General features: G+C 36.7%; 1 pseudogene; it reads right to left on the bottom strand.

Moving 5' to 3' along the window:
- Positions 1 to 2,443: 2,443 nt before the first annotated feature.
- LOC114265044 (putative protein phosphatase 2C 23 pseudogene) lies at positions 2,444 to 26,811 on the bottom strand (annotated as a pseudogene).
- Positions 26,812 to 27,172: the final 361 nt, after the last annotated feature.

Here is a 27,172-nt window from a genome sequence, read left to right as displayed (position 1 = left end):
AAATAAGTATCAAACTAATAACATTTATCACAAAACAGAGAACTACAAGGAAATTATGAACACGAACTAGAGATAATGCTTATCTATATATATACATATATGTATCGAGAGAGAGAGAGAGAGAGAGAGAGAGAGAGAGAAAGCATACATAGAAATCGCGCAAACACAGAGATCCGCAAACATAGAGAGATCGTAAAACACACACAGAGATCAAGATTGCACACAAAGATCGAGATCGCAGAAAGAGATCAAGCTCACAGAAAGAGATCGAGATCGGAGACAAAATTGACCTCGCAGAGGCCAGACCACAATTTCCCATCTAAAATTTGATTTTCCACGTATATAGATATATATATTTCAAATCAAAAGGGTAATACAGTCATTTACAAAAATAAGAATATAAAAACAAGACCTCCGGGTACAAAACCTACAAATTGTTGATTTATCAAAAATGCAGTGGGACTATAAGGGAAATAGATCTCCAACATAGGACCATGTAGTAATTTTCCATATAAAAAAAAACAACTAAAGTATTTGCTTGTAATTTTAGAGTTCAATGGTAGAGGTCCAATTCAAATCATTGCAGGCCTAAACTGTTCATCTTGTGGAGTATTTCAAATATATTATTGATATAAAAAATTAAGTTGATCAAACATCGATAACCACTTGATCGAAGCATAATTGTTTAAAAAAAAATAATTAATAGACTATCTTTAAAATCATACAACTCATTTACATTTTTATAGAAAAAATGTTATCTGATCAAGGAGTTATTGATGTCAGACCAATTTGATTTTTGGTATGAATAATATACTCAACGACTCTTATAAAATGAACTGTATAGATTGTCGAGATGAACCTAATATGCATTTGGATTTGGGATCCTACTGTGACTAAAGTCATAGTAGGGATCTGTAGTGCCTTGGTGGGGGTTTTTCTTGAATTTTTTTTTGTAAAATCTAAACTATTCATACTATTGTAAGGTTTGTCGGGTATATCATTCATACAAAAAATAAAGTTAATCAGAAATCAACAACCCCGTAATCATATTCAAATTGTTTTAAAAAAATTATCAACATCAGCCATTTTAAAAAAAAACATGTTTAGTTGTTATAGAGTTATAGATTTCCAATCAATTTGATTTTTTGCATGGATGATCTATTCAACAAATTATAAAATATGAATGGTTCGAATTATTAAAAAAAACAAAACTCAAAAAAATCCCCACCAGGGCCCCATAGGTCGCTGTTGTGACTTAAACACAGCAACATCCCTTGGTCCGTATGGATCCATAGTGGATGGGATTGAATTGAAGAGGAACTCCTACCTGATTTTAAATTATAAATTATTTGACTTTTTCAATTTATTTGGTCCAAAAGAAAATGTAACTTTCGTAATTTAGAATTTTTAAATTTGTTTAATTCATTTGAAATTTTTAGATATGCATGAACATAAAAATTGCATCTCTTTTGTTATAATTATAATTTTTCAAGACATTAACATTTGAAAAATGAAAAAGAATTTTTTTTTTCTTCTCTAAATCACTCATAAAACAAGTCTTTACTAGTTAAAGAACACAAAATAAACTTTTCTAGTAGAAGTCAATTATAACATCATGGATTTTTTATTTTATTTATTTATTGACAATAGTACTCTTACTAATTGTTAGCACGTGAGACTAGACAACACATACAACACATGTTTTTTTGAACGGTATGTACAACACATGTTGATCATATTTGTTTGGCTCTCTGAGTGAGGGAATTGGACTAATAGTAAGGGAGGGCCATATAGAGAGTGCTTGGGTGTAAAAGATCGTGATGGGTTTAACATTCCAAGAAGATTAGCAATCCGAAAAATGTTAGGAACCCACCCTTACGAATCTCAAATTTATATCGAATGTATTTGTTTGGTGAAGATTGAATTGATGAAGGGTGGAGTTCACATATGAAATGAATCTGAGCTATTGATTTCTTTTTTGGGGTAAATTCTGGGTTGATAAGACTAGGTTTGTAATATTGTTGTTAGGAATCTCCCTCCTTGATTGGACTAGCAAGGAAGGAAAATATGTGGGATTAGACATTTAGTGATATGATTAATAGATTAAATTATTAAATAAAATGAATTAATATATTTTTAATATTATTTTTTTCAAATAATTTATTTGTGATAGAAATATTTAAAATTTTTAATAAATATTAAGAAAATATGATTGTTTTTTTTTTAATATTTAATGAATTTTTAATTGATTTTTACGTAAAATTTATACGGGGAAATTACAGAAAAAAACCCCCCAGGGTTTAGCGCCTTTTTCAAATTAAACCCTAGGTTTCCAATTGTGACAATTTGTACCCCACCATTCCACTCATGTTTCAATCCGATCCCCTTGTCTATCTTCGTCTCTATCAGTTAACAGAAGACTGCTTTGGGCGCCAAAATTGCCCTAATCTTCACGATTTAGGGCAAAAGACACCCCTCCATTTTCCGAATTTGAGTTTTCAGATGGAACAGAGGAATTGGGATTAGAGGACTCAAATTTGTCATCCCACAACAAACCCTTGAGCTCCTAATGAACAACAGAGTAGAGATTAGAGAGAAGATAATTAGGTCCATCAGGACAGTTAAACCCACTGTAAATTCCAATGAAAACCCATCCATGTTCCTCCGAAACAACGACATGAACTGGATCCTCACCGGCCTTTCCTTGTGCCCATTGAAGATTCTGACTACCCATTCAATCATCATCATCTAAACTACCATCAGTGCTTAGATTCACGCTGCTGATTGTCAACTCATTTTACTTTTCACACCCAACAATCCAATCTTGTTCTTTTACAGAAACAACCCCTTTAATCGGCGCAACAATCAAAATTCTACCCTTGTGAAATCGTCTTCGATATCGCTCTCTGCAGGACCCGAATCAACGACCCTTTTCTCGATCTGGGTCGAAAAGTAAAACCCCCATGAGTGTAGCTCCTCTGGAAATGATCATCACTACCCTTTTCGAGAGGCTCGAGAAAATTTCACGATCGAGAGGTCCCGACAAAACCTAACATGAACCCCCTCTCCATTGGGCTCAAAACCTGAAATTTCCTAGGAATTGGGCGACAAAAGACCTAAGCTCATTGAATTCTGGGGAATGGGTTAGAGAAGAATGGAAGCGAAAGAGGTGGAGCTCTCGAAAATAGAGGCTCGATTGATGGAGTTGTAGCTGTGGAGATTGACCAAGGCTGTGGAGAGAGGGGTGGGAAGTGTTGGCACTGATGGAGGCGCCGGAGATCAATCGGAAATTGGTGGTGGTGTCTTCGAAGTGGACTTTGGAGAAAGAGAGATGGGCTGGAAAATGGAGGGGTGTCTTTTGCCCTAAATCGTGAAGATTAGGGAAATTTTGGTGCCCAAATCAATCTTTCGTTAACTGGTAGAGACGGAGATGGACGAGGGGATCGAATTGAAACACGGGTGGAATGGTGGGGTACAAATTGTCACAATTGAAAACCTGGGGTTTAATTTGAAAAAGACACTAAACCCTGGGGTTTTTTCTGTAATTTTCCCAATTTATATTTTTTAAGTGTCTCTAGATTAAGTGGTATTACAAAGTAAAAAAATAATTATAATTATAATATTAAAAAAATACTGCTCAAAAGTTAAAAAATATAAATTTAATATTTGAATACTATCTAGGGCACTTGATTGATAAATCCAATTTTAGATTTTTTTTGTCTGAAGGTTCAGGCACTGAAACACTTTGTCCATAAGGACAAGCTCTTATAAAATCACTAAATTACCCCTCCATTTACTCCACCTCTCTCACGCATTGATTTTATATCATATATATATATATATATATATATCTCCTCACATCTTACATCTTTGTCTCTCTATTCTGTCACCCTCTCTCTATCTTCACATGCATCGCCGAAGATCTCAGATCGCTGAAGGCTTCTTATAATGTTCTGAGAAAATGGAGATCACTCGAGTGGTGTAATTACCCCTCAAATGGTGAAATAGATAACCAGTATCTCCGTTTGCATGTCTGAAATTCGAGGAAGGGAGATTTTTCACTTGAGCAACCAAGTCACCGTGCTAGCAATTCTTGCTCTCACACCACTTGAGTGGTGGATTGACCGCTCAAGCTGTCTATTTAGAGTCAACCAATTAAAAATCAATTTCTACTCCACTTTTTCATTTCTTCTCTTTGCTTTTCCCTACTTTTGAAAATCCTAGTCCCAAACACTTTATTCTTCTATTTTTACCAAGGATCCATCCAAAACCTTGCATTAGGAGTGAAGATCAAGTGAGAATGATAAAATGTGGAAAATGTTTTGAGGTGCCCACATGGACAATCGTGTAAGGACAATAAATGTAGAAAATGTTTTGAGGTGTCTACGTGCTTGATCATGTAAGGATAACAAATGTGAAAGGTTTGAGGTACCCACTTGCCCATCCATATAATATAGCGATCCCGATTTTCCTTCATTATTTATCATGTTCCGGACTCGGTTCCGTAAGTGTTGTTGTTGTCTTTATCTTGTTTCCATCCTTTAATTCTTTGTATTTGAGTTTTAGGATGTATTGGTTAAGTTTGAGCAGGTTGGTTGGGAGTAGAACAAATGGTTGTTGTTCAGATTTTGGTTTCTTCGCTCAAGCGAGGCTTTTGTCGCTCGAGCGAGCATTGGGTTTTAGTTCCTTCACTCGATCTAGGGTTCCTTTGCTCAAGCGAGATTTGTGTGGTGTGTCTCTTCGCTCGAGTGAGCACTCTCATGCTCGAGCGTGCGTCTGCGTCTGTGAAGAACCTGAAGGTTAGTATTCTTCGCTCGAGCGAGGCTTTTGTCGCTCGAGTGAGAGAGCTCTATGTTTTGTGTTTCTTCGCTCGAGCGAGCACTCTTGCCCTCTAGCGTGCTTCTGGGTTGCAGACCTGAAGCTTCGCATTGTTCGCTCGAGCGACGCTTCTTGCGCTTGAGCGAGGTCCTTTTGTGTCTGATCGCTCAAGGGACCACTCCTTCGCTCGAGCGAGCCTCGAATATATCAGTTGGCAGCAGCGTGTTATACATCACTTTTTCATCATCTTTTTCATTCAAACCCTAGATCCGGTACTCTCTCTCTCTCTTTACATACACTCTCTCTCTACAAATACACCTTGTTCTAGTGGTTCTCTACCTAGTCCCTTTGTATAAAAGTTAGAGTTTGGTTTGGGCTACGTTTTGATCCGAAAAATCTTGGATTTGGAGCACTTTCAAGTTTCTTCATCTTCTCCTTTGAGCTCCTAACTTTGAGGTAGGGATACTCTACTCCTTCTTATGAGTTTTAACATAAATTTTAGTCATTTTGTATAAATGGTGGAATATGGAAATTTTAGAAAGTTAGGGTTTGAAATTGAAATTATTGAAAAGAGGGGTTTTCCATTCTTGAGTTTAATATATGTGAAAGACTTGAAATTGGGGTTGATTGTGGAATATGAGTGAAATTTGGCCTCGGGGGCAATATTTGAGAACATGGAGATTAATGCCCTAATTGAATTTAATGTTAATTGATTATTTAACACTTGTGTAAACCATCTCATATTCTATGTTAATTGATTATGGAAAGAATATGAGATGGTTTGGAATTGTGGGTCATTTATCGAGTGCTAATGTTTTAGTTAATTCTCATATTATATTTAGCATATCTCTACTGGGTTTGGGCTCACCATATATGGGACATCATTTTTAGGTACAAGTGTCATGCCGCCTCCAAGGACTTAGCTTGGGAGGTTTTGGGACTGAAGTCTCCATTTGGTTGTTTTGTTATATGTAAACATGTTTTTATTTCCAAGCCAAGGGCTTTATATGTAAAGGGCTTCTGACCCTCTTTTGACGTAACCAAGTGTTGACTTGGAAGTTGTAAGCCCGTAGGGCATCTACTTTTGTTGTCAACATGTAATATTTTTTTTTGTAATGAACACTCTGATAAATAGATATATTTTATTCTCCAATGTTTATGGATGTTATAAATGAATGAATTACAGTATTATTTTGAGGGCGTTACATATAAAGACAAAAAATGTTGGATTGTTCTTAGAAAAATTTACAGATATATTGTGATGACCCCAGCATGCATATCATGATTACATTTATTTAATTATGTGTTAAGTTTTAATTCCGACATACGCCATGTGATTAATTTGTGTATATCTATTTGATTTGAAAACTATCTGTTGTGATTCCTATTTGGAATTCGAAATTGATGGCTTAAATGATTTCAGAAATCGAAATTGACTACATGAATGGACTAATTGGAATTTTTAGAACCATTTGGTAAGTTTGATTAATTAAGTTGTATTTGATTAGCCTAATGTTCTAATTAATGTATTAAGCCAACCATAACTATATATAAGTGTTTTGTGAAAGCTCATTTGAGCTCAACTTCTTCACTCTAAGTGCAAAATTATGAGATTTCATCTTAGAGAGAGAGAGAGAGAGAGAGAGAGAGAGAGAACTCTCATTCTAGAGAGAGAAGAAAAGATTGAAGAGAAACTTAGAGAATTAGCTAGAGTTGGTTAAGATGGTGTAAGAATTAGAGTATTTGAAGGCTCTAGGTAAGAATTTAACCCTAAATTCTTGAAGATAATGAGATTTGAAGTTGAGTTCATGGAATTAACATGATCGTTTGCATGTATTTTGTAAAAGGATGTCAAGTGTAACGCCCCGAAATAATTCAACATGAACTACCCACTTCCAAATAAGATATTAACCAAATCCCATTACATAAGGTCAAATGTTTTACAAGGTAATCTCACCTGCGGTTATACATTCATTGATAAACTAGTACATGAATCTATGGCATGTAAAATCATCAAACCAAAAGAATAAGGCCCTCAAGGGCTTACATGCTCCAAGGCAATAACCTGGCAATACAAAATGGTCTCTTGGACCCATACACATTAGCCCTTGGCTTTACAAAAATTTACACAAAATATAAGAGCAAGCACTCTTCACAATCACGTTCACGACATCAACTCGGCAGGATCACCTGTAGACGTGCCCCGAGGGCCTCATGCTTCTACAGTTCGGACTCTAATGTCACGGTTCTGAATCTAATCCCGCGAAGTGCAATGCGAGACTGATAAATCACCAAAGAGTCCAAATTCGGCAAATCGTTTTGAAAAACTGATTTTTAAGAAAGAAGTGCCAAACATGGACTATTTTGCGAGATACAGAGTCGCCACCTAAATATTTTGTTTTGGGGAAATTTAGAAAACCCTGACTCATTGCCTAAGGCCACGTGTCCATCATCACCAAAGTTACCTCGGCTCAGGAACTTGGGTACGATTAGGGAAGGTCATCTATGAGCACCCCCGCTCGCCCGATCCGAAGATCGGCCTGTACTAAGCATGATATCTTGTTTTTAAAAACACATGTGTTCTTATTCCGGTTATTAGCTAGCTTACTACGTGATGCGCACATCATACAAGTATAGACTAGATCGCCTAAGTTGGAACAAAACATCTCATGTTTGTTTGGAAATGGTTTGAAGTTTGCTACTCGCAAGTAGGCTAAAAATGCGAATTTCAATGAATTGTCCCAATTCAAGCAATCCAACCTTCACCCACAGGCATTCAGGCAGTTATATCACATAAGCAATTAGTCTCATGGCAAGCATGCTATCATGTTGACACTCACATACATGCGAGATGCTAAAGCATAAACACTCACAGTGTACTCCGAGCCAAAACAATGAACATGTTAGTAATCAATGTATGATCCAAGTCCATGCTAAGATGGCTAATGCATCACATACAAAATGCAACTAGAATAGGCTCGGCTAGTCTAAAATGGCATGTGAGATGCGACAATTCGATACATGTATTCAACTTAGAATTGAAATACAATGCAGTTAGTATGATGCGCCGAGCCCCGTGCATGCAATACAGATGAATGATGCAAACATGCATAGCATAAGGATGCTAATTGAAATATGCCCTAGAACTAACCATCGTAAGCGGTTAAGTAAAAGGGAGAAACAAGTGGAGGTTGGAAGACATGCATCACACACACGCACGCTTATTACACAATTGCACCCTCTCGACGGAGGGACCGAAAGAATAATACAAATTACATAATTAACTAACTAACAAGCTAATTAATTATTACACAACACTTAACTAATTAACCAATCAATTAAGCTATGAAAACAGTAAAAATAGCCTCGGGAAGAGGGATGCATGCGTGCTCGGACGGCTTCGCTCGGAAATCCATCGCCATGTCACATGTTGCCTCTGTTTACACTGCTCTGTACCTCTGAAAACTGTGCCAACTTCTGTGACACTTCTGAACCAGCTTGGGGACTTTTTGAGAGTCCATCGGCCAAGAGATAGAGCCATCGGCCATGGGAAACAGAGCATGGCAATACATTTACAAGGCAATGTTTGCACGACCACCCTCCTTATCATGTTTGAGACTCAAAGGAGTGTAGTCCTCGACCCTCGGACCACTAATCACGCATTTCGATGCATGATGGCCAAAGAAGCCAAATGTGCAATTCAATATGGGATGAAATGCACAAAAAAAACACATAACGGACCCCAACCTCTATCATACTTGATCAAGAGGCAAGGGATGCAAACATGCAAGCAAAACTAATGCAACATGAAGCATGTCAAGGACAATGCCATACAAGGCTAATGTTAATAAGCATGCCAAATGCAATGCAACCTAAACAAGCATGCAAACATGCAAGGCATGTGGCAACATTCAAGGATAGGCAAGCATGTAACAACATGTGGGGCAAGCACGCAACAACATGCAAGGGACAATATATGCAAACATGCAAAGCAACTTAACAAAAGGGGCATGCCAAATGCGATATAACTCAAGCATGCAACAACATGCAATAGGCCAAGTATGCAACAACATGCACGGCAAGCATGCAACAACATGCGATAACTTAAACCAAAATGGACAGCTCTCAAATAGGTCCAAATCAGTGGCCAAAGTGATGAAACAAAGGCATGAAATACACATATAAACATGCATGCTAATAGTCCATTACCCTAAGCATTGTAGAGCAACTTTTAAGAACGATTAAAGGGAGACAAACATGGATATTAGGCAAACATGTTAAGCTCTGAAATCATGTTAGGAGAGGTGCCAAACCGACCAAAGTACACAAGCAAAGCATGCAAGAAAGCTTAAAGCTTGAAGCTAGCCTAAGGGGTCAAACCATGGCTATACAAAGAAACCCCAAAGGGCCAAGAGGACCTAAAACAATCCTAAGGCAGGTCCAAACAAGACCGAAAGCAAGCTCGAAACTAGCCAACACAAGTTAAAACATAATGCCAAAACATGAGGCATGCAAGGCTACCAAAGAGGGTGTTACACTACACCTATCAAAACCAAACGTGGCATAGTTTAAGCAATGAAAAACAGAGTTATGGCATGTCAAAGTAAGCCCAAAAACTCACTTAGATGGCATCCCAAAGACCTAAGCACGGTGGCATACACAATGACACATTCATGAGGCATAAAACACAAACCCTTTAAAGCATTAAAAGAGTGACAAATGCAAGTACATGAGCATACTATATGGACTGAAATAATATTACAAGTGATGCCAAACCACTGAAATGATCCGAATAGAGCATGCTAGTGACTCAAACACCCAAAGCTAACAAGCTAGATTGCATGGTAGCTATACAAAACAAGTTATAGCGATCCTGGTTCTTCCTTCTCTGATTGTTGTATCCGGACTTAGGTCCCGTGGAGTCGGTTGTTGTATATGTTGTGTTGATATCCTTTAATTCCATATATTTGAGTTTTAGGATGTATTGGGCGTGTTTCGAACAGGTTGGTTGAGCTTTAGTCCCATTCCTTGTTGCCCAGATTTTTGGTGGTCCGCTCGAGCGGGTCGCTTTGCGCTCGAGCGGAGTTTACACACTTTCAGCATTTTGTGCCTTTGTAAAACTTCTGCAGGTGCGTTTTTCACGCTCGAGCGGGTCGCGCTCGAGCGGTCCTCTTAGCGTTCGAGCGGGTGTTCATTGTCTGTAAAAGTACTGGACGAGTGTAATCTACGCTCGAACGAGTTCCTCTTTGCGCTCGAGCAGGTGTTTTTTATTTTTGTGTCTTGGCGCTCAAGCGTGTCTTTTTGCGCTCGAGCAGGTTCAGTTTCTTGTGTTTGATGCTCGAGCGTCCTATTCTTCACTCGAGCGGGATAGTCGTATATCAGTTGGCAGCTGCGTGATTTTGAATCACTTTTCACATTTCCTTTCTCTCTCTTACTTTTATAGACCATCTTTTGAGAGCTTTTCTCTCTAGAATATACCTTCTCTCTAGGGATTGATCTAGCTTGAGTGATCTACTCCCTTAGTGTCTTTGCAAGGAGTGTAGAGCCTAGTTTGGGCTTCCTATCAATCTGAAAATCTTGGTTTTGGAGCATTCCGAGATTTCTTCATCATCTCCTTTGAGTCTCATCTCTTGAGGTAGGGATTCCTACTCATCTTTATGGGCTTTAGCCTAAATGTTGAGTTTTTGTATAAATGGTTTGGTTTTGGGAAGTTAGGGTTTGAGATGTGTTATATTGGAAAGAGGGGTTTTTGTTCTTTTGATTCAAACATATGTGTTTTGGGTCAAAAAGGGAGGTTATTGATGTTGTTGATAAAATTTGGACCTTTGGGTCAATATTGAGAAAAAGGGGAAAAGTGCTATGTTTAGGTATATTTGGGTCATTAGTGTAAATAATGACGTTTGTTAACGGAATATGAAATTGAATTGGAAATAATGTAATTGGTTCATCATGAGATAGAATGGTGGAGTTGGAATTCTTAATCACTCACCTTGGAAATTGTTGACAAATTATCTGTCTATATAATTATTATTTGTTTAGAAATAATTACTTTGGGCTATCGGTGGAGGATAGTCTTGATTGTTGTAGACATTACATGATGATTAGGTGAATTAAAACTTATCAATTGAATATGTCATTGAATATGACGGTTGGAATAATACATCAAATTTATGTATTGGTTGATTATGTATATGATATGTGTTTATATACATCGTGTTGTGTGGGAGAATATAGGGGATGTACTCCACGGTTTAGGAGGAGATAGGGGATGGACTCCTAAACCGGATATTAATTGGGAGGAGATAGGGGATGGACTCCATTGATACAGCAAATATGTGTATCTATTGAAGTGTTGATACAGCGAATATGCGTATCTATTGTGAAGTATGGAAATGTTTGAATGTGTTACTAATACAGCAAATATGTGTATCTATTGTGAAGTATGGAAGTATTGTTGATATGAGCTATAGTCTCATTAAATTATTGGCCAGGTTCTGAGCCTTATTCATAAATTGAGAACTGGATAAGTAATGGGAAATGAAATGAAACATGGACATATCGGTCATGTAATTGAAAGGAATTGTGAATTGATTTATGTGAGTTAAACATTTATCAAATGTTCACGTTTTAGTTATTGCTCATATTATGTTTAGCATATCTCCACTGGGCGTTGGCTCACCCTATCTATATGGGACATCATTTTCAGGTACAGGTGTTATGCCACCTCCAAGGACGTAGCTTGGGAGGCTTGAGGCTGTTAGACCTTTCTTTTTGTTGTTTTTTTTGTATTACATGTATATCAAGCCAAGGACTTACTTTGTGTAGAGTTAGTACTCTCCTTTTGTAACCAAGTGTTGACTTGGAAAGTTGTAAGCCTATAGGGCATTTACTTTTGTTGTCAACATGTAATACCTTTTGTAAGAATACTCTGATGATTGTAATATGAAATCTCTTTTCTTTATCATGAATGTATGATGTTATGGGTTTATTTTTGAGGGCGTTACAATGTAAGCATGACCAAAACAATGGAAAACAGAGCTCAAGCATGTTAAAACAAGGCTAGAAGCTTCTTGGAGTTGAGCCAAAACATGCAAGCATGGTAGTCTAAATGCTAGATACATGTTAAAGCAAGTAAAAACAGAATTTTTATCAGTTAATAGTTAAGCTGAAAACAATAAGCAAGAAGGGCTAAAAGCCTAAGCAAGAAAGGGGTATCTAAAGCAAGAATGCTCACCCTTGAAGAACACTTTCAAGAGCACAACACCAGCACCTTTCTTTGATCAAAACCACTCCAAGAACCCTAACAATAACTCCTTAGAACCTCAGCAACCAAGGATGGTGTAATGCTAGGTGTTTGTGTGCAATAATGTGAACAAAAATCACTTTAGGTCACAAATACACACACAAATGATAGAGATAGGGAGATATAGAGATAGAGAGAGATACAACTTTTTCTAACCCTAATTTCATAATCCCTGAGAAGGGAGAAGGGCCTCCCCTCTTATAGAAATCCAATTTGCAAAGCTTTTTGGAGAAGCTAAGCAAAGGGAAAATCCCTCCATACACGTGTATGGAGGGGGTAATTGTGGATGCCAGCTGTGCCAACTGGCACAAAATATCTGCATAAAGCAGATGAACAGGGTTCGGCCACCAAAAAAGGCCAATCGACCAACATAAGTGCCGGTTGACCAAATATAGTGCCGATCGGCCAATACTTTTGGCTGATGGAAAGAAAACAGGGCCAATGGCTTCAAGCCTTGGCTGGTGGGTTGAGGGTATGGCAAACAAGCCACCCTTTTCCCTTAGAAGCAAAAACACAAGTGTTTGGTCCACAACCAAGCACAAAACAGACAAGTTAAGCGATCTTGAGGCAAGGCGCGTAGCCAAGACCTCCGAGAACGTAAAACGAACACGAGCATGGATGATCATCGAATGTTCAAATGATGACGTCCAAGTCTTGAGAACAATCAAAAATGGGGTGTCTACATCACCACATCTTTACTTGCACCAAATCCCATAGGGGTGAACGTAAAGCCCAGTAGAGAAATTCTCACAAAGTATATACAGTTATGCTTTTTCCTCAACACAAAAATAAATGTAACTGCAATGCCATGCCAAGGTTAATCAATGAGGAAAATATTCATTTCAATGCCTTGTTTCAAAATCACCATGTTGTCAGTATTATCATGTGATCTCATCAATTTCAAACTTCCAATATTAATTCAATAGGGGCGGTAAATACGACACTGGCAATCCCTAGGCCGGTGTCTGCAAGTAGACTCTACGAGTACTACCAAAACTTTCATTTTTACCGGTATTAACCGGAAGGCTCGACACCTATCCGCGCGGGTTTCTGGTCTTTCACCATGGACACTCAAGCCAACTTATCTAAGTCATCTATACTCCCTAACTGGACTTACCAACGTATTTACCCCTTGCACATTACCATAGTTCTCATTACAATATAGCCTTTCTCAAAGTAAATATTTGCCAACACATGCTGAGATGTGCAATAACGATAAAAATTCAATTGAAAAGGGAATGCAAATAATCATTAACTCATAGCATTTCTTTATTTCAAAATGCCTCAAAAAAGAATATTCACAATTTCTTTCTCAATTACTCCTTTTAATATTCCTTCACAACACCACCATATGTCAACAAACACATGTTCACAACTATAAATCTCCAACAATTAAAATTCTCATAACCCATGATGTATCCAATCTCCATTCACAATATTACATATTCAAGTGTTAATGATAGTGTTAAAATGACATCACTTTTCTCAAATATCAAGTATATCGCCATTTTGCTAATCATTTGATGAAACTTATCCTCATTCATCTCCAAACACGCACACACACACACACACACACACACACACACAAAACAAATAATTTCAAGGGCATTTTCCATTTTGTTTCAAAACTTCAATTTCTAGGGTTTTGATTTAAAACAAACCTTCCTCATTTTTTTTTTCTAGAAAAACTCCATCAACTAACTTTCAAGAGTTTAATAGAGGGAAACCCTCAAGATATAGCAAAAGACAAGAGATATGAACCCACATTCAAAGTTCTCTACATTTTTAAATCACAAAGTTTGAAATCAACAAATCACTAGAAGAAAACTCTTAAAATTACCATCAAGATAGCAAAACTTGTATATATAACTCAAGAATGTCCCTACCTCAAGCTTGATGAAGAAGGAAAGTGAAACCCTAGCTTTTATTGATGATTTTCCCCAACTTCCACTACACCAAGAGGAGCCCTAGCTTTTTGATCTTCAAGATTAGAGGATGGTGATGGTCCAAGGCTCAAGAAATCCCAAGAAATCAAGGGTTTGATGTGTTGGATGAGGGTTTTTAGAGAGAAAGAGGAGAGAATATGAGGTTTTGAGTGAAAGAGGAAAGCCCCAAACGTGATACAAATTCGGACCAAAGGAGTAGAAAAACAGGGTTTTCAGACTGCCTAGATCCCGCACGTGCAGCGTCCATCCCCGCACGTGCGGCGCGCCTTCCCCGCACGTGCGACACTTCCCGTACCTCCCTCACGCACGTGCATATATTGCAGAATGCAACACAAACTGTCTTCCCTCTTCCCGCATGTGTGGCTTGGCCTCCCGCAGATGCGGCCCAACCCCGCACGTGTGGCCATGGGCCCCCGCACGTGTTGTAACTTTACATAATGCATGAATATGTAGATTTCTAATATTTTGGATTTGCATTCTATGATCCATGATGAAATTGAAAGTTATTTTGCACATGCATAATGTTTCATAAGTTTTGAACGCTTAATTTCATGTTTGGAAAGCCATGAAAAGAGTTCTGAAATTAATTCTCACATGCATGAAGGTTTGAGTTCAATTTTGGTAAATTCATGAGGTTTTGAGCAAATAATTTATGAATGATCATGTATTTGAGTTTTCTAAAATGTTTTTATAATTATCAATGTGTTTTCATGAGTTTGGAATAGCCATGAAAGCTTCTACATGTTATAATGCTTGTTTGGAGCTCAAATTATGTTATGGAAAACCCATGAATTCTACAGACCACTAGAGCGGTGGATATTCTGCTCAAGCGCACATTGCGAGCTTCCAGCACTTGTAACGCCCTCAAAATAATACATAAAACCCATCATTTTAGACATGCAATGATGTACGAGAAATAAATATCTTTCTATTAATTAGAGTAGCTCTTACAGAAATATTACATGCTACTAACAAACAAATGCCCTACGGGCTTACAGCTTTCCAAGTTAACACTTGGTTACAAAAAGAGAAGAGTACTAACTCAACACATTTTAAGCCCTTGGCTTGAATTTACATATAATACATCAAAGAAAGCAAAACAACAAAAGCTATCAGTCTGCCTCTAGCCTCTCAAACTACGTCCTTGGAGGTGGCATGCTTCCTGTACCTGAAAATGGTGTCCCATATAGGGTGAGCCACAGCCCAGTAGAAATACACTAAACCAACTATAAACAATGACTAAGATAATAGCATTCAATGGTTGGTCCACACTTATATTCCAATTTATACCGTGTTACAGTTTCACGACAATCATGCCCATGTTATATTCACTTTCCGTTTCTTATCCAATTCTCAATTCATGACTATGACTCAGAACCTGGTCAAACAACCTATATGAGACAGACACTCATATTAAGCATTTACATTTCGCAATAGATAAGCATACTAGCTATATCAATACATCAACAGATAACCATACAAGTTGTATCAATACATCAAAAAATAAGCATATGAGCTGTATCTGCACTTCAATAGATAAGCATATGAGTTGTATCTGCACTTCAATTTCTGGTTTAGAGGTCTAGCCCCTTTCTTCCAATAAACCTTCCGGTTTAGAGGTCCAGCCCCTTTCTTCCAATAAACCGTGGAGTACAGCCCCTTTCTCCTCCCACACAAACAATGTATACAAACAGTTATCATATACAACCAATCAATACATAAGGTTAATGTATTATTCCAATCGCTATATTCAATAGTACACTTAATCGATTAGTTTTAATTTACCAAATCATCATGCATTGTCTACAACAATCAAAACTATCCTCCACCGATAGCCCCAAGCAGTTATTTCTAAACAGAGAATAAATACGCCAAATGGGTAAAATATTGACATTTCAATTTGGTGAGTGATGAATAACCCAACTGCACCCTTTAATCCCACACATTCCCAATCCCAACATTTTCAATTCCATTTCTCATTTCTCACATTTATTTCACAAATTGGTTTAACAATGCAATTAGGGCATTTCCCATAATTAACGAAACAACCCTAAGGTTTCATTTCTATCAATAATCCAACATTCTTCTCATCTCTCTATGCCCAAGATGCATATAGGTAATAATAAATGAAACCCCAACTTTGTAAAATCACACAAAGACCCAAACTTTCTCAAAATTACGCAACGACTCCAAACATATCAAAATGCCAAAATTCAAAGACAAAGTTCATAAGATGGAGTAGGATATCCCTACCTCAAATTCGGAGCTCAAGCGAAGAAGATGACGAAACTCAACGTGCTCCAAAATTCGAAATTTTCGGATCAAGGTAAAGCCCTCGATGATTAACCCAACTTTTGTGAAGACCAAAGGTGAGGAAAACACCCTAGCTAGATCAATACTTAGAGAGAAGTTATGGTTTTAGAGAGAGGAGCTCTCAAATGGCCTTTTGGAAAAGTAAGAGAGAGAGAGAGAGAATGCAAAAAGTGATTTAAAATAGCCTAGCTGCCAACTGATATACGACTCTCCCGCTCGAGCGGAGACCACAACGCTCGAGCGTCAAGGACAAAAAGCTAGACACGCTCGAGCGCAATAATACCTGCTCGAGCGCCAAGACACAAGAATAAAGTACATCCGCTCGAGCGCGAAAACCAGTCCGCTCGAGCGTAGATTTCCCCCTCCCAGAACTTACACTAATAAGTAGTACCCGCTCGAGCGCCAGAGTACCCGCTCAAGCGCGACCGCTCGAGCGTAAAAAAAAAACACATCTGCAGAAGTTTTGCAGAGGCACGAAATACTGGACGTGTGTAAACCCCTCTCGAGCGCAAGAAGACCCGCTCGAGCGGAACATTCAAAAACTGGACAACAACAATGGGAGCTAAAGCTCTACCAACCTGTAACAACCAAGCCCAACACATTCTAAAACTCAAACAACAGAGTTTAAAGGTTGACAACACGATAGGTACAACTACCAACTCCACGGAACCGCATCCGGAAAATAACAGAACAGTAAAGGGATAACCGGGATCGCTATAGCACTTTTACAGACTTTACAGACCACTCTAGCGGTCATCACTTCACTTGAGTGCACTTGAGGACCATTTAGCATATTTGCAAACTGCATAGTCAGCATATTTGTAGATTGCATAGTCTGCTTAAGCGACCAAGGGTCCGCTCTAGCGGTCAAGCTCTTTTCAGCAAATTGTTAAAAGATGTTCTATGTTCATATCTTCATTCCCATCTTCTTCTGAGCATGTCTAGGCATGAATTATGATTCATTGGGAACTAATAAGTGAAAAACCAACATAAGTAATTGAATTAGAAGAGAGAAGAAAGAATCATTCTATTCGAGCAATGTGTTACAATGTATATGGCTGTGTAAGTTCGAACATTGAGGAAGGATATTGAACTAGTCAAGGTGAGTAATGTCTTTGTAGCGGTATTTTTGTATAAACTACTTTCACATTCGTTTTTCTATACGATAACTTATGAAACCTATACTTCGTACAATATATGAGATATGACAAGATTTTTGAATAAGTTGAGATGCCAAGTTATGCTTTGAAACTCCAAATCGTGTACAATGTGATAAGGTTTCTGAAAATGAGATTTGCTAAAGAATGAATGAGTTTCCCTCCGAACAACGATTATGAAATGTGATCTGATTATTCAGAAACTACTATTTTGTCTATGACTCGTAAGTGAGGTTCTGTATAAGTTATTGAACCGTAGTAAACATTCTATATTATATCGATCTTTGATGATTGTTCTACATGATTTCGATAGTAATCGTTATGTATGGAGTCTACATGTAATTGACATTCTGTCTGCTCTCGATGGTAATCGTTCTATATGGTATCTACAACTTAAAAGACGTTCCCAATGAGCTCAATAAGTATAAGTCATCTAAGTGATGTTCTGCATTTTGTATAAAAGCACCATTGAGATGTTCCGCATACTGTATAAGGTATTCAATGCGATGTTCTGTATAAGCCATCTAAGTGATGTCCTGCATTCTATATAAAAGCACCATTAAGATGTTTCGCATTTTGTATAAGGCATCAAATGTGATGTTCTGTATGGGCCATCAATGCAATGTTCTGTATACGTTATCTAAGTGATGAGTCACCAATATGGGTGTTTTGAATGAAGTCATTCTATATGAATGTTCTGTATGGTATTTCGACAAGTTGAATAAGGCCCATGAGCACTTTACTGTGTGTTAAGTTATGAAAGGTTTGATAAACTATATATGTTATTGTGTGTTTTCGAAACAAACTTCAATTATGTCAAAAACTTTATATTGTTTAGATAAGTTATGAAACTTATTCATTTAACCCATTACATTGAGATTACTCATTGGGCTTCCAACTCACTCCGTTTATATTTATATATGTAGGTGAGCATCAGGAAGATCAACATTAAAGCATGGAGTCAGCCCTTTTGTAAAGCCACCCTGGTTACACCTCCACGTTGAGGCATTTAGCTTTTGTTTTGGCCGAGCTCAAGAAGCTTTGGTTTTGGACAGTCTGTTATGTTATAAGTCTTTGATCTTGGGTTATGTATCTATATATAATGAATGTTTGTAAATATTATGGTGTGAGTTGTACTATATTGTGTGTGTTTTTGCTCATAGCATGTATGCACTGCTCAATGGACAAATTTTATACTTTGCTTCCACTTTTAGCCCAGTATATTTAATTATATATTCTGTTAATTCTGTCTTTGAGGCTGGATAATCTAGGATTACTGGCCAGTTACGGCGTACACCTATGGGGGTGAGTTTGGGTCGTGACACATATCGATTAGCTTTTATTTAAGGCTCTTCGATGCTTTAATTCTTTCGTAAAGGTATGAAGAAATGGGTTTTGGTGTGATCATATTTATATCAAACATTTCTATACTTTGTTAAATGTATTTCTTTTAGGCAACTTTGCTTATTCCTATCAAAATTAATATTTCAGGTCAAGACGAAGGAACGCTACCCTGTTGAGTAGAAGATGTGGATATTTCTTTTGCGGAGCACAGATGCTCTTGTGATTTTTCCTTTTTTGAAATAGCTTTTGAGCTGATTTGTCTAAATAATATTCTATTTTTTGTGTAATCAAGACCCTCGTTTTGAAAAGATGTAAGCCATTAAGGAGTTTAGTTGTATTTTTCTCTCTAGTTCTTTGAACTATAAGTGTTATAAATTGTATTTTGCAACAATGTTATATTAATGTAAACATGTAGTATTTTGGAAAAGTTCAAGGAGAAAGAGAGGTACTTGGTCACCATACAGATATTTCCAAACTTATGCTCTTATTTTATATTAACTTTTATTATGGAGTGGTTATTAGTTAAAAAAAGATTGTATATTATTATTGTTTAAAAATCAGGGCATTACAAAACCTATAACCAAACCTCAACTAAAGAGGACCAAGGGAGTGCCAGTAATCAAACCAAAGAGAAGTGTGACCCCCATCCCCCACCTTATGTCTAATATGTTGAATCAGATATCACTTCTAAGCCCAAGTAATTCCCTCCAAATCCAAGAGGGATCATTGGGAATTTTAAGACTCCAAAAGCACCTACCCTTTATAAGATAGGACTTAATCCACTGGCACTACATAGACTGATTACCCTCAGGTAGTAAAAGCCACATATGCTTAGCCACATATGCTTAGCCACAGCAGCTTTGCTCCAAATTTCAAGAGATTTGAACCCGTAACCCCCTTAATTCCTAAGAAGACAAAGATGGACCCAAGCAACTTTAGCCCCAGACTCCTTAAGTGCAAGACCAAATTAGAAAAAAGCTTTAAGAACATATTCAATCTCTTTAATGACCTTCTTAGGCAAAATGAACAAAAAGGACCAATAAACCTGAATAGAAAAGAGTATGGACTTAATGAGTTGAGCTCTACCTACATAAGAAAGTGTTTTATTAGTCCATAGATGGGTTCTCTTTGTGATTCTGATAGTGAGATAGATGCAATCCACATGTTTAAGCTTACTGGTAATGGTGCCCTTGGTTGGAATTTAATGGAACTAGTTTGCTATTTAATTGGAAATGAATAGAATGGAGGTGGATTAGGGATTTAAGCATGCTTAATTAAGGATTTAGTTCAGTTTTGTTGGGTTGGAATTTGTGGTAGAAGACATGGTGCCACCAATTAAGGGAATTGACAACTTTCTTCATACCTCCGCTTTATTTCTTTCTCTCTTAATTTTTTTTTATTTTTTTAACCTCTAAAAAAATTCAAGATGAGTGGCCATATCCTATGTGGCCGAGCACCTTCTTCTTCAAGGCTAAAAAAAAAACAACTATATATATATACTAATATGTAGTACAAGGAAAATAATAAACTAAAGAAGGAAAAAGAAAATACAATATTTAAAAATTGAATAAAACTTATGGTTTAAATGAAATAAATTCATGTGTTAGGAATTATTTCTAAATTATGAAATAGTAGCGAACACTTATTTGTGATTGAATAAGGGCTAGAAAATAAATTAGGGTTTCGTTGGACCTAATCGCAAAGTTTAGTGAAATCAGAAACTAAAATCGAAACAATCAGAAACTTAGGGCTTAGAATATAATTATTAAAAATTAGGATCTCTAAAAATTTTTATACATTTTAAAATAAAGATAATTGGTGATAAATACATTTCTATAGGGGGATATGACATTTGATTTGTGGAGATAAGGACATGAAAGTATTTAGTGAGAAGAACTATTATTTTGGAGATCTTTTTTTTTGTTTTTTTTTTTGTAATTTTACCCATTGCCTATAGATTATCACTGGACTAGTGCCGGTGTCAAAACAAACTCCGAAAAAATGACCGAAAGAGTCGCTGGCGGCAACGACTAGTGGTGGTGATGATATTGACATATAGACAGATTATGTGGACAAATTGGTAACACGTGGACAAATAGAGAATGACATGGATAGATAGCTTTTAGGCGATCGAAAAATAAAGAAATGGTTAATATATTCAAGATAATTACTTATTTATAAAATACCATCTCAATTCATCCTATTTCATTAGATTTGGGGTGTGATATGGTTCCGAACGATGAATCGTATATGGACAGTTCCAATAAGATTTCATTCTTGAACAAAAATCCACTTTTGATTTATTTCATCTATTCCATGATCGGAACAAGGAAGGATACACGTTACACCACGATTTTGAATCAGAAGAGAGATTTCAAGAAATGGAATATCTATTCACTCTATCAATAACCGAGCCAGATCTGGTGTATCATAAAGGATTTGCCTTTTCTATTGATTCCTATGGATTGGATCAAAAACAATTCTTGAATAAGGTATTCAACTCTAGGGATGAATCGAAAAAGAAATCTTTATTGGCTCTCCTTCTATTTTTTGTGAGGAGAATGAATCTTTCTATCGAAGGATAAAAAATAAAAAAGAGGAGTGGGTCCGGATCTCTTTGTGGGAATGATTTGGAAGATCCAAAATCAAAGATAGTGGTATTTCTGTTTTTGATATTTCTTTTAGTTTCTTAGTAAGAATGGGTGCTTGTATTATGCCTAAATAGTAGAAACAAGTAAAAAAAAAAAAAAAAGAGAATACTAAAGATCTGATCCAAAGAATTTCTCAATTCTAACACAAGGTACTTATTAGATCGAATAAGTACATTTGATCTAATAGAATGATTTTTTTGTATCTGGACTAATACCAAACCAAGCCATTTCATGAATAAAATGTGACCATTTAACCAACCAACAAAACTACTTGTTACAAATAACATCTTGTCATTGCATCAAAATATATAAATGTTTACAAATCTAGCTAACATTGAACTTGGTAAAATGAAATGGTTGAATAATTGAAAAATGAGATTATTTAGGAATCCACATTGAATGTTGAGATTGTGCATTGAATTTCTGATAACATGAACAAATATGTGAACAAATAGGTGAAGTGGATAAATAGATAGACAATGGACAAAACGAAAAGACATGCAGAAAAGTACAAAGAAGAGTCGACTTTTTTGTAGTGACTTTTTGGCTATTTTAGGGTGTTCCAAAAACAGTCCTAAGTACTGTCCAATGGGCAATCATTAGTATTTCTCTATAGACAAAAGCTTAATATATGCACAATAACCCAAATTAAACTACTTCAGACCTTGGACAAAGTTCTTTCTAGTTATAGACACAAAGAGTTGGCAAATGGTAGCCTACCGTATCATGTGTCAAATCAAAATTGTTTTGTACCGTGTCATAAAACAAATCTCAAAGAACTTGGATAATGAGCAAAAACATTTATTAGATGAGTAACCAAATACTCAAACGTACCAGGAATATGACATTCAAATCTCATTTATTTAAAGAAATCGAAAAGTACGATAAAAGTTCATTTTCCAAAACTGTTTGGAGGGCATATGTGTGTACATATATGCATGTGCTGGTGTGTGTAGTTAGAAGAGCTTCACTCGTCTTTAATGATTATAGAACATATTATCCTTGATGGATTCTCATATCAATAAGAGTCAATTTCTATCAACAAAGAAATTTCATGAAGAAAATAAAACATGTTCCTTCTAAGATTGTCAGTTTCTATCGATAAAGGATTCTTGTATCAATGAGTTCAGTACTTGGAACAATATAGCGATCCTGGTTTTCCCTTATTTGTTTAAACTGTATTCCGGGCTTGGGTCCGTGGATGTTGGTTGTTGTCTTATTCTCATTCCCATCCTTTACTCTTGTATTTGAGTCTTGGGTTGTGTTGGGCAGCTTTGAAACAGGTTGGTTGTGTTTGGAAACCAAGAGTTGATGACCAGATTTTGGCCTTCACGCTCGAGCGGGGCTTTTGACGCTCGAGTGGGCCCTTTGTTTTTGTTCCTCTGCTCGAGCGAGCATTTTGACGCTCGAGCGTGATTATTCAATCCTCAGTACTTTTCACTGCAGGTCATCGGACGCTCGAGCGTCCACTTTCACGCTCAAGCGGAGACCTTCGTCTGCAAAACTTCTGGAAGTATGCATTCGACGCTCGAGCGGCGCTTTTCACGCTCGAGCGTGAGTCTGTGTCTGACGCTCGAGCGGGACGTTCCACGCTCGAGCGGACTGTGTGATATATTAGTCTGAGAAAAGCCATTTTTGGATCACTTTTTGACCTTCTCTCTCTCTCTAGCTTTTCAAAACTTCATTTGAGAGCTCCTCTCTCTAGAATACACCTTCTCTCTTCAAAATCATCTAGTTTTGGTGATCTTCTACCCTAGTCCCTTTGTAAAAAGTGTGGAGCTTGGTGTGGGCTACATTTTGATCTGAAAATCTTTGGGTTTGGAGCACCTTCGAATTTCTTCATCTTCTCCATTGAGCTCTGAAATTTGAGGTAGGGATAACCTACTCTATTCTATGAGTTTTAACATAAATTTTGGTCATTTTGATTAGATGGTGTTGCTTAGTCATTTTGAGAAAGTTAGGGTTTGATTTGAGGTTATAAAAAGGGGGGTTTTCAAATGTTAAAATCTATGTGTGTATGAGACATTGAAAAATGAAATTGTTGTTGTTAAATCGATGAAATTGAGCCTTTGGGCTAATATTGAGAAAAAGGGAAAAATACCCTAATTATGTTGAATAATTAATTTGGGAAAATGTGAAATTGAAGTGAAACTCATGAAATTGGAAAATTGTGGGAGTAAATGGTGTAGTTGGATAATTTAATCACTCACATATGAAAATGTCGATATTTTATCTGTTAATAAATTTATTATCTGTTTAGAGATAACTGCTTTGGGCTATCGGTGGAGGATAGTCTTGATTGTTGTAGACATTGTATGATGATTAGGGAAAACTGAAACTAATCACATTGATTATGTCATTGAATATGACGGTTGGAATAATACAGCAAATGTGTGTATTGATTGATCATTGCATATGATAAGTGTTTAAATACATTGTGTATGTATATTATTTGGGAGGAGATAGGGGATGTACTCCATGGTTTGAGAGGAGATAGGGGATGGACTCTCAAACTTATTTGGGAGGAGATAGGGGATGGACTCCACTGATACAGCAAATCTGTGTATCACTTGAAATATGGAAGTGTTGAGGTATAGAAGTGTTTTAATATGAGTTATATTCTCATGTGAATTGTGAAGTATGTGTTATAGTCTCATTGCATTGTTTGGCTAGGTTCTGAGCCATAATTATGAATCGAAACTGTATAAGTGAAGGAAACTGAAATGAAAAATGGATGTACTTGATGTCGAATTGAAACGTGTTGTAAGTTGGTTTATAAGTGTCAACCATATATCAAATGCTATTGTTTTAGTTATTTCTCATACTTGATTTAGTATATCTCTACTGGGCATTGACTCACCCTATATGGGACATCATTTTCAGGTTCAAGTGATATGCCACCTCCAAGGACATAGCTTGGGAGGCTTAGTGGCTGAAGATCCCTTTTTGTTATTTACCTTTTTACGTAGTACATGTGAATTCAAGCTGAGGGCTTAATGTGTATGAGTTAGTACTCTATTTGTTTGTAACCAAGTTGGCTTGGAAAGTTGTAAGCCCGTAGGGCATTTACTTTTGTTGTCAACATGTAATACTTTTGTGATAAATATTCCGATAAATAGATGTACACTTTATTCTCTTGAATATATTGTCAATTTCTTGTATCATGAATGTATGAATTATGGATTTATTTTGAGGGCATTACAAACAAGAAGGGGGCATGGTACATCAAATGCTCTAAGATGCAATAAAGTAAATGCAAACATATTTCCTTAAATTCATTTTGTTCTTCAAATAGAAGCAAAGTCCATAAGGTTCATCGATCACAATAGGTCTTCTTTGCAAGTGCAATCCATCATTCTAGACTATAATTGCACGAGTATCTTGTAAAATGATTTGCATGGAAAAAATACAATTTAACTATAACTTAGAAAGAATATGAATTACTAATAGCATTATAGTCTAGAAGTTTGGAAATATTAAAGCTAAACCATCACACACAAAGTCTAACTTATACGTAGCTTTAATCATTTGATTCTAGAAGAGTTTAAAATGAACTTGCATTTTTTCTACTTATTTCTCAGCCAATAACTGCCAATGCAAGATCCAAGAATCGTAGATGATCCTCACCCAAAAAACTCTTTCACCAAAGTAATGCACAAATTATCTTCTCTTTTTTTTAGCATAAATTTTGTGCGACCTTCATAAATTCACGTGCTAGTGAAAAGCTGAATTATGATGTACATGTGTAACAACAACCTGCGAAAACCATCTCTAGCAAATGATTGGTTGGGGCCTACTTATACTATTGCTATGATTGTTATGGTTGTTTTTTTCACAACCATTGGTTCTACAGATACATTGATTAGGGAAAACAATCTTTTACAAGCACCGCATGCTAGGATCCGATTCTATAACCAACCTAAATTTAGACATAACTAATGATCAATGAGCATAAACAATTTTTACAAAGGTTTCCATGCACAGGAAGGAGGGGGGGGAGGAAAAAATTCTCCCGGCACCATCAATGTAGCAGTAGCAGACTCCTCATAACTGAACCACCAACAGAACCAATTTATAAACCTTGTATGAGAAAAGAATTGTGCAATACTGGCAATTCATATCTAGTGAATCATGAATTTGAATAAAATAGCACTGAGACTTCAATTCCCATGAAAATCCAACAAATATAAAAAATAGCATCTCCAGATACAAAATTAAGAGCTATAAATAAAAATAAAACCTGGTGCATTATAAATGTATATACCTTGTATCTGTTGACGAGGTTTTTCCACTTGCATTTACACTGATTAGCGCTTCTCTAATACCCTAACTCCCTTATTCTGGTGGAGACAACCTCCCAAAGAGTCTTGTTTCGCTTAGCAACAGTAAAGTCTCTCTCGAGCTCGGCACGAATAGCAATGAAGTCTCGGGTCTCCTGGTGGCTCCACTGTGGCACTCTCTCATCCTTCCTCAAAAATTAGTCATCATCTCTTCTGACTAAGGCAGAGATCGCCGCCAGATTGAGTTGGAGAGGAAGGGACATCATCATCTAAGTCAGCCAACCTAGACCTTCATTCTCCCTCCCTCTGTCGCCGCCACCACCACCACCATCGCCACCACCGTGCATCATTTTATTGAATTCGGGAGATTGATTTGTTTCCTTTTATTTATTATTAGGGTTCATTCGGGCGTTTTGGTCAGAGGAGAGGACTCCAGACTATGTAGGGTGGGGCTTCCTTTGTCTTTCCTTCTCCAGGAAGAGAAAGAATAAACGGCTAACAAAAATGTTTTAAAAAAATAATAAAAAAATAAAAAGTACTTATATATATATATATATATATGTCTGCGGGAAATGTAGAAAACTGGTTTTAGTGTAGTGTCACATTTTCTTCACTACAGACATTATCATTGGTGTAGGATATAGGTTGTGGGTGTTAGTAGCCTCATTAAAAAGTTCATGGCTCATGGGTGACTTGGGCTAGGTCCTACCCAACCTATCCACTCATGGCTTGATTTAGGCTCTAGTATGGCATGGTATGCTCTTGCTTACAGGTAATTTTTCATATTAGTGTTGGGAGTTTTGCATCGATTAAATTCCTAATACATATAATCTTTTCATCTTATATATACAAAATAATTATCATACTCAAAATTTTGGGATAACTTGGGGATATGGTAAGAATGATGAAAAATGGACTACGGATAAGGGAACCAAGTCTCTCACCAGTAGAGACTCTGACAGCAATTACACTAGTGATGCCATTGTAGTTGCTTTTCATTTTCCAACAATCTTAATTTTGGAAGGATTTTAATTTGTTGGTAACTTGTAATATGATTTTGTTGAAAATGTTTTGTTTTTTATTTTAATGATTGTGGTTGTATTCTTTTGGTGGTAACGGGCTGTTAGTGTGGTAGAAATGTGGGAGTTAATTTGTGGCAAAGGGGTGCAAAGGTGATAATGGTGGAGATAGTAGAGTTGTATGTGATGCGGGATTGTTTGTTGTAGACAAATTGTTTGTCACATAAAGAATAGAGATAAAACGGGAAATGACTAAAGTATATTTTACACTTGAAAGTAGTCAAATGGCATTCGCATGCATTTTATAACAAAATTCCTAACGAAAGTAATTTATTGGAGTA

Source organism: Camellia sinensis, chromosome 6 (genome assembly GCF_055761805.1).
Source record: "Camellia sinensis isolate YWXY chromosome 6, ASM5576180v1, whole genome shotgun sequence".
NCBI lineage: Eukaryota > Viridiplantae > Streptophyta > Magnoliopsida > Ericales > Theaceae > Camellia > Camellia sinensis.
Note: the sequence above shows the minus strand (reverse complement) of the source record. Positions and strands in the feature narration are given on the sequence as shown.